This window comes from Schistocerca piceifrons, unplaced genomic scaffold (assembly GCF_021461385.2).
Source record: "Schistocerca piceifrons isolate TAMUIC-IGC-003096 unplaced genomic scaffold, iqSchPice1.1 HiC_scaffold_2163, whole genome shotgun sequence".
Lineage (NCBI taxonomy): Eukaryota > Metazoa > Arthropoda > Insecta > Orthoptera > Acrididae > Schistocerca > Schistocerca piceifrons.
The window spans coordinates 204,297-213,855 of NW_025728079.1; positions in this window are offsets into that span (position 1 = coordinate 204,297).

Here is a 9,559-nt window from a genome sequence, read left to right on the forward strand (position 1 = left end):
AAGAAGGTCAGAGGGATGCAGTAAAACTGAAGTGAAGCATGGGAACCTATAACTGGTGTCACAGGAATGGTTCAAATCATAGACAGTAAGAAGAGTCAGTCTTCTTGTACTTAAGTCGGCATTTTGCCTTTTGTATTTAATTTTGATGCAATTTCTGTGCTTCATCGTCAATAGGAAGGTCAGCTGGATACAGTGAACCTGAAGTGAGGCATCGGAATCTATAACTAGTGTCACAGGAATGGTTGAGAGCATAGACAGTAAGAAGAGCCAGTCTTCTTGTACTTGAGTCGGCATTGAGCCTTTTGTATTTAAACCCGATGAATTTTCTGTGTTTGATCGTCAATACGAAGGTCAGAGGGATACAGTAAACCTGAAGTGAAGCAACGGAATCTATAACTAGTGTCACAGGAATGCTTCAAAACATTGACAGTAAGAAGAGTCAGTCTCCTTCTACTTAAGTCGGCATTGTGCCTTTTGTATATAATTCCGATGCAATTTCTGTGTTTCATCGTCAATAAGAAGGTCAGCTGGACACAGTTACCTGAAGTGAATCATTAGAATCTATAACTAATGTCACCGGAATGGTAGAAAACATTGACAGTAAGAAGAGTCAGTCTTCTTGTACTTAAGTCGGCATTGTGCCTTTTGTATTTAATTAAGATGCAATTTCTGTGTTTCATCGTCAATAAGGAGGTCAGAGGGATACAGAAAACCTGAAGTGAAGCATCGGAATCTAAAACTAGTGTCACAGGAATGGTTCAAAAGAAAGACATTAGGAAGAGTCAGTCTTCTTATTCTTATGTCGGCATTGTGCCTTTTGTATTTAATTCCGATGCAATTTCTGTGCTTCATTGTCAATCAGAAGGTCAGAGAGATACAGTGAAACTGAAGTGAAGCATGGGAGCCTATAACTAGTGTCACAGGAATGGTGCAAATCATAGACAGCAAGGAGAGTCAGTCTTCTTGTACTTAAGTCGGCATTGTGCCTTTTGTATTCAATTAAGATTTAATTTCTGTGTTTCATCGTCAATAATAAGGTCAGAAGGATACAGTAAACCTGAAGTGAAGCATCGGAATCTATAACTAGTGTCACAGGAATTGTTCAAAAATATAGACAGTAAGAAGAGTCTATCTTCTTGTACTTAAGTCGGCATTGTGCATTTTGTATTTAATTAAGATGCAATTTCTGTGTTTCATCGTCAATAGGAAGGTGAAAGGGATACAGTAAGCCTGAAGTGAAGCATCGGAATCTATAACTAGTGTCACAGGAATGGTTCAAAACATAGACAGTAAGAAGAGTCAGCCTTCTTGTACATAAGTCGGCATTGTGCATTTTGTATATAATTCCGATTCAATTTCTGTGTTTCATCGTCAATAAGAAGCTCAAAGGCATACAGTAAACCTAAAGTGAAGCATCGAAATCAATAACTAGTGTCACAGGTATGGTTCAAAACATAGACAGTTAGAAGAGTTAGTTTTCTTGTACTTAAGTCGTCATTGTGCCTTTTGTATTTAATTCCGATGCAATTTCTGTGTTTCATCGTCAATAAGAAGGTCAGAGGGATACAGTAATCCTGAAGTGAAGCATCGGAATCTATAACTAGTGTCACAGGAATGGTTCAAGGCATTGACAGTAAGAAGAGTCAGTCTTCTCTACTTAAGTCGGCATTGTGCCTTTTGTATATAATTCCGATGCAATTTCTGTGTTTCATCGTCAATGAGAAGCTCACAGGGATACAGTAAAACTGAAGTGAAGCATCGGAATCTATAACTAGTGTCACAGGAATGGTTCAAAACATAGACAGTAAGAAGAGTCAGCCTTCTTGTACATAAGTCGGCATTGTGCCTTTTGTATTTAATTCCGATGCAATTTCTGTGTTTCATTGTCAATACGAAGGTCAGAGGGATACACTAAACCTGAAGTGAAGCATCGGAATCTATAATTAGTGTCACAGGAATGGTTCAGAACATAGACAGTAAGAAGAGTCAGTGTTTTTGTACTGAAGTCGGCATTGTGCCTTTTGTATTTAATTCCGATGAATTCTCTGTGTTTGATCGTCAATAAGAAGGTCCGAGGGATACAGTAAACCTGAAGTGAAGCATTGGAATCTATAACTAGTGTCACAGGAATCGTTCAAACCATAGACAGTAAGAAGAGTTAGTGTTCTTGTACTGAAGTCGGCATTGTGCCTTTTGTATTTAATTAAGATACAATTTATGAGTTTCATCGTCAATAATAAGGTCAGGGGGATACAGTAAACCTGAAGTGAAGCATCGGAATCTTTAAATAGTATCACAGGAATGTTTCAAAACATAGACAGTAAGAAGAGTCAGTCTTCTTGTACTTAAGTCGGCATTGAGCCTTTCATATATGATTCCGAATCAATTTCTGTGTTTCATCGTCATTAAGAAGGTCAGAGGGATACAGTAAACCTGAAGTGAAGCATCGGAATCTATAACTCGTGTCACAGAAATGGTTCAAAACATAGACAGTAAGAGGAGCCAGTCTTCTTGTACTTGAGTCGGCATTGTGGCTTTTGTATTTAATTCCGATGCAATTTCTGTGTTTCATCGTCAATAAGAAGGTCAGAGGGATACAGTAAACCTGAAGTGAAGCTTCGGAATCTATAACAAGTGTCACAGGAGTGGTTCAAAACATAGACAGTAAGAAGAGGCATTCTTCTTGTAGTTAAGTCGCCATTGTGCCTTTTGTATTTAAATAAGATTTAATTTCTGTGTTTCTTCGTCAATAAGAAGCTCAGAATGATACAGTAAACCTGAGGTGAAGCATCGGAATCAATAACTAGTATCACAGGTATTTTTCAAAACATAGACAGTAAGAGGAGTTAGTTTTCTTGTACTTAAGTCGGCATTGTGCCTTTTGTGTTTAATTCCGATGCAATTTTCTGTGTCTCATCGTCTATAAGAAGATCAGAGGGATGCAGTGAAACTGAAGTGAAGCATGGAAACCTATAACTGGTGTCACAGGAATGGTTCAAATCATAGACAGTAAGAAGAGTCAGTTTTCTTGTACTTAAGTCGGCATTTTGCCTTTTGTATTTAATTTTGATGCAATTTCTGTGCTTCATCGTCAATAGGAAGGTCAGCTGGATACAGTGAACCTGAAGTGAAGCATCCGAATCTATAACTAGTGTCACAGGAATGGTTGAGAGCATAGACAGTAAGAAGAGCCAGTCTTCTTGTACTTGAGTCGGCATTGAGCCTTTTGTATTTAATTCCGATGAATTTTCTGTGTTTGATCGTCAATACGAAGGTCAGAGGGATACAGTAAACCTGAAGTAAAGCAACGGAATCTATAACTAGTGTCACAGGAATGGTTCAAAGCATTGACAGTAAGAAGAGTCAGTCTCCTTCTACTTAAGTCGGCATTGTGCCTTTTGTATATAATTCCGATGCAATTTCTGTGTTTCATCGTCAATAAGAAGGTCAGCTGGACACAGTTACCTGAAGTGAATCATTAGAATCTATAACTAATGTCACCGGAATGGTAGAAAACATTGACAGTAAGAAGAGTCAGTCTTCTTGTACTTAAGTCGGCATTGTGCCTTTTGAATTTAATTAAGATGCAATTTCTGTGTTTCATCGTCAATAAGGAGGTCAGAGGGATACAGAAAACCTGAAGTGAAGCATCGGAATCAAAAACTAGTGTCACAGGAATGGTTCAAAACAAAGACATTTGGAAGATTCAGTCTTCTTATTCTTATGTCGGCATTGTGCCTTTTGTATTTAATTCCGATGCAATTTCTGTGCTTCATCGTCAATAAGAAGGTCAGAGAGATACAGTGAAACTGAAGTGAAGCATGGGAGCCTATAACTAGTGTCACAGGAATGGTGCAAATCATAGACAGCAAGAAGAGTCAGTCTTCTTGTACTTAAGTCGGCATTGTACCTTTTGTATTTAATTAAGATTTAATTTCTGTGTTTCATCGTCAATAATGTCAGAGGGATACAGTAAACCTGAAGTGAAGCATCGGAATCTATAACTAGTGTCACAGGAATGGTTCAAAAATATAGACAGTAAGAAGAGTCTATCTTCTTGTACTTAAGTCGGCATTGTGCATTTTGTATTTAATTAAGATGCAATTTCTGTGTTTCATCGTCAATAAGAAGGTCAGAGGGATACAGTAATCCTGAAGTGAAGCATCGGAATCTATAACTAGTGTCACAGGAATGGTTCAAGGCATTGACGGTAAGAAGAGTCCGTCTTCTCTACTTAAGTCGGCATGGTGCCTTTTGTATATAATTCCGATGCAATTTCTGTGTTTCATCGTCAATAAGAAGCTCACAGGGATACAGTAAAACTGAAGTGAAGCATCGGAATCTATAACTAGTGTCACAGGAATGGTTCAAAACATAGACAGTAAGAAGAGACACTCTTTTTGTACTTAATTCGGCATTGTGCCTTTTGTATTTAATTCCGATGCAATTTCTGTGTTTCATCGTCAATACGAAGGTCAGAGGGATACAGTAAACCTGAAGTGAAGCATCGGAATCTATAACTAGTGTCACAGGAATGGTTCAAAACATAGACAGTACGAAGAGACACTCTTTTTGTACTTAATTCGGCATTGTGCCTTTTGTATTTAATTCCGATGCAATTTCTGTGTTTCATCGTCAATACGAAGGTCAGAGAGATACAGTAAACCTGAAGTGAAGCATTGGAATCTATAACTAGTGTCACAGGAATGGTTCAAACCATAGACAGTAAGAAGAGTTAGTGTTCTTGTACTGAAGTCGGCATTGTGCCTTTTGTATTTAATTAAGATACAATTTATGAGTTTCATCGTCAATAATAAGGTCAGGGGGATACAGTAAACCTGAAGTGAAGCATCGGAATCTTTAAATAGTATCACAGGAATGTTAAAAACATAGACAGTAAGAAGAGTCAGTCTTCTTGTACTTAAGTCGGCATTGTGCCTTTCATATATGATTCCGAAGCAATTTCTGTGTTTCTTCGTCATTAAGAAGGTCAGAGGGATACAGTAAACCTGAAGTGAAGCATCGGAATCTATAACTCGTGTCACAGAAATGGTTCAAAACATAGACAGTAAGAGGAGCCAGTCTTCTTGTACTTGAGTCGGCATTGTGGCTTTTGTATTTAATTCCGATGCAATTTCTGTGTTTCATCGTCAATAAGAAGGTCAGAGGGATACAGTAAACCTGAAGTGAAGCTTCGGAATCTATAACAAGTGTCACAGGAGTGGTTCAAAACATAGACAGTAAGAAGAGGCATTCTTCTTGTACTTAAGTCGCCATTGTGCCTTTTGTATTTAAATAAGATTTAATTTCTGTGTTTCTTCGTCAATAAGAAGCTCAGAGGGATACAGTAAACCTGAGGTGAAGCATCGGAATCAATAACTAGTATCACAGGTATGGTTCAAAACATAGACAGTAAGAGGAGTTACTTTTCTTGTACTTAAGTAGGCATTGTGCCTTTTGTGCTTAATTCCGATGCAATTTTCTGTGTTTCATCGTCAATAAGAAGGTCAGAGGGATGCAGTAAAACTGAAGTGAAGCATGGGAACCTATAACTGGTGTCACAGGAATGGTTCAAATCATAGACAGTAAGAAGAGTCAGTCTTCTTGTACTTAATTCGGCATTGTGCCTTTTGTATTTAATTCCGATGCAATTTCTGTGTTTCATCGTCAATACGAAGGTCAGAGGGATACAGTAAACCTGAAGTGAAGCATCGGAATCTATAACTAGTGTCACAGGAATGGTTCAAAACATAGACAGTACGAAGAGACACTCTTTTTGTACTTAATTCGGCATTGTGCCTTTTGTATTTAATTCCGATGCAATTTCTGTGTTTCATCGTCAATACGAAGGTCAGAGAGATACAGTAAACCTGAAGTGAAGCATTGGAATCTATAACTAGTGTCACAGGAATGGTTCAAACCATAGACAGTAAGAAGAGTTAGTGTTCTTGTACTGAAGTCGGCATTGTGCCTTTTGTATTTAATTAAGATACAATTTATGAGTTTCATCGTCAATAATAAGGTCAGGGGGATACAGTAAACCTGAAGTGAAGCATCGGAATCTTTAAATAGTATCACAGGAATGTTAAAAACATAGACAGTAAGAAGAGTCAGTCTTCTTGTACTTAAGTCGGCATTGTGCCTTTCATATATGATTCCGAAGCAATTTCTGTGTTTCTTCGTCATTAAGAAGGTCAGAGGGATACAGTAAACCTGAAGTGAAGCATCGGAATCTATAACTCGTGTCACAGAAATGGTTCAAAACATAGACAGTAAGAGGAGCCAGTCTTCTTGTACTTGAGTCGGCATTGTGGCTTTTGTATTTAATTCCGATGCAATTTCTGTGTTTCATCGTCAATAAGAAGGTCAGAGGGATACAGTAAACCTGAAGTGAAGCTTCGGAATCTATAACAAGTGTCACAGGAGTGGTTCAAAACATAGACAGTAAGAAGAGGCATTCTTCTTGTACTTAAGTCGCCATTGTGCCTTTTGTATTTAAATAAGATTTAATTTCTGTGTTTCTTCGTCAATAAGAAGCTCAGAGGGATACAGTAAACCTGAGGTGAAGCATCGGAATCAATAACTAGTATCACAGGTATGGTTCAAAACATAGACAGTAAGAGGAGTTACTTTTCTTGTGCCTTTTGTGTTTAATTCCGATGCAATTTTCTGTGTTTCATCGTCAATAAGAAGGTCAGAGGGATGCAGTAAAACTGAAGTGAAGCATGGGAACCTATAACTGGTGTCACAGGAATGGTTCAAATCATAGACAGTAAGAAGAGTCAGTCTTCTTGTACTTAAGTCGGCATTTTGCCTTTTGTATTTAATTTTGATGCAATTTCTGTGCTTCATCGTCAATAGGAAGGTCAGCTGGATACAGTGAACCTGAAGTGAGGCATCGGAATCTATAACTAGTGTCACAGGAATGGTTGAGAGCATAGACAGTAAGAAGAGCCAGTCTTCTTGTACTTGAGTCGGCATTGAGCCTTTTGTATTTAATTCCGATGAATTTTCTGTGTTTGATCGTCAATACGAAGGTCAGAGGGATACAGTAAACCTGAAGTGAAGCAACGGAATCTATAACTAGTGTCACAGGAATGGTTCAAAACATTGACAGTAAGAAGAGTCAGTCTCCTTCTACTTAAGTCGGCATTGTGCCTTTTGTATATAATTCCGATGCAATTTCTGTGTTTCATCGTCAATAAGAAGGTCAGCTGGACACAGTTACCTGAAGTGAATCATTAGAATCTATAACTAATGTCACCGGAATGGTAGAAAACATTGACAGTAAGAAGAGTCAGTCTTCTTGTACTTAAGTCGGCATTGTGCCTTTTGTATTTAATTAAGATGCAATTTCTGTGTTTCATCGTCAATAAGGAGGTCAGAGGGATACAGAAAACCTGAAGTGAAGCATCGGAATCAAAAACTAGTGTCACAGGAATGGTTCAAAACAAAGACATTTGGAAGATTCAGTCTTCTTATTCTTATGTCGGCATTGTGCCTTTTGTATTTAATTCCGATGCAATTTCTGTGCTTCATCGTCAATAAGAAGGTCAGAGAGATACAGTGAAACTGAAGTGAAGCATGGGAGCCTATAACTAGTGTCACAGGAATGGTGCAAATCATAGACAGCAAGAAGAGTCAGTCTTCTTGTACTTAAGTCGGCATTGTACCTTTTGTATTTAATTAAGATTTAATTTCTGTGTTTCATCGTCAATAATGTCAGAGGGATACAGTAAACCTGAAGTGAAGCATCGGAATCTATAACTAGTGTCACAGGAATGGTTCAAAAATATAGACAGTAAGAAGAGTCTATCTTCTTGTACTTAAGTCGGCATTGTGCATTTTGTATTTAATTAAGATGCAATTTCTGTGTTTCATCGTCAATAAGAAGGTCAGAGGGATACAGTAATCCTGAAGTGAAGCATCGGAATCTATAACTAGTGTCACAGGAATGGTTCAAGGCATTGACGGTAAGAAGAGTCCGTCTTCTCTACTTAAGTCGGCATGGTGCCTTTTGTATATAATTCCGATGCAATTTCTGTGTTTCATCGTCAATAAGAAGCTCACAGGGATACAGTAAAACTGAAGTGAAGCATCGGAATCTATAACTAGTGTCACAGGAATGGTTCAAAACATAGACAGTAAGAAGAGACACTCTTTTTGTACTTAATTCGGCATTGTGCCTTTTGTATTTAATTCCGATGCAATTTCTGTGTTTCATCGTCAATACGAAGGTCAGAGGGATACAGTAAACCTGAAGTGAAGCATCGGAATCTATAACTAGTGTCACAGGAATGGTTCAAAACATAGACAGTACGAAGAGACACTCTTTTTGTACTTAATTCGGCATTGTGCCTTTTGTATTTAATTCCGATGCAATTTCTGTGTTTCATCGTCAATACGAAGGTCAGAGAGATACAGTAAACCTGAAGTGAAGCATTGGAATCTATAACTAGTGTCACAGGAATGGTTCAAACCATAGACAGTAAGAAGAGTTAGTGTTCTTGTACTGAAGTCGGCATTGTGCCTTTTGTATTTAATTAAGATACAATTTATGAGTTTCATCGTCAATAATAAGGTCAGGGGGATACAGTAAACCTGAAGTGAAGCATCGGAATCTTTAAATAGTATCACAGGAATGTTAAAAACATAGACAGTAAGAAGAGTCAGTCTTCTTGTACTTAAGTCGGCATTGTGCCTTTCATATATGATTCCGAAGCAATTTCTGTGTTTCTTCGTCATTAAGAAGGTCAGAGGGATACAGTAAACCTGAAGTGAAGCATCGGAATCTATAACTCGTGTCACAGAAATGGTTCAAAACATAGACAGTAAGAGGAGCCAGTCTTCTTGTACTTGAGTCGGCATTGTGGCTTTTGTATTTAATTCCGATGCAATTTCTGTGTTTCATCGTCAATAAGAAGGTCAGAGGGATACAGTAAACCTGAAGTGAAGCTTCGGAATCTATAACAAGCGTCACAGGAGTGGTTCAAAACATAGACAGTAAGAAGAGGCATTCTTCTTGTACTTAAGTCGCCATTGTGCCTTTTGTATTTAAATAAGATTTAATTTCTGTGTTTCTTCGTCAATAAGAAGCTCAGAGGGATACAGTAAACCTGAGGTGAAGCATCGGAATCAATAACTAGTATCACAGGTATGGTTCAAAACATAGACAGTAAGAGGAGTTACTTTTCTTGTACTTAAGTAGGCATTGTGCCTTTTGTGTTTAATTCCGATGCAATTTTCTGTGTTTCATCGTCAATAAGAAGGTCAGAGGGATGCAGTAAAACTGAAGTGAAGCATGGGAACCTATAACTGGTGTCACAGGAATGGTTCAAATCATAGACAGTAAGAAGAGTCAGTCTTCTTGTACTTAAGTCGGCATTTTGCCTTTTGTATTTAATTTTGATGCAATTTCTGTGCTTCATCGTCAATAGGAAGGTCAGCTGGATACAGTGAACCTGAAGTGAGGCATCGGAATCTATAACTAGTGTCACAGGAATGGTTGAGAGCATAGACAGTAAGAAGAGCCAGTCTTCTTGTACTTGAGTCGGCATTG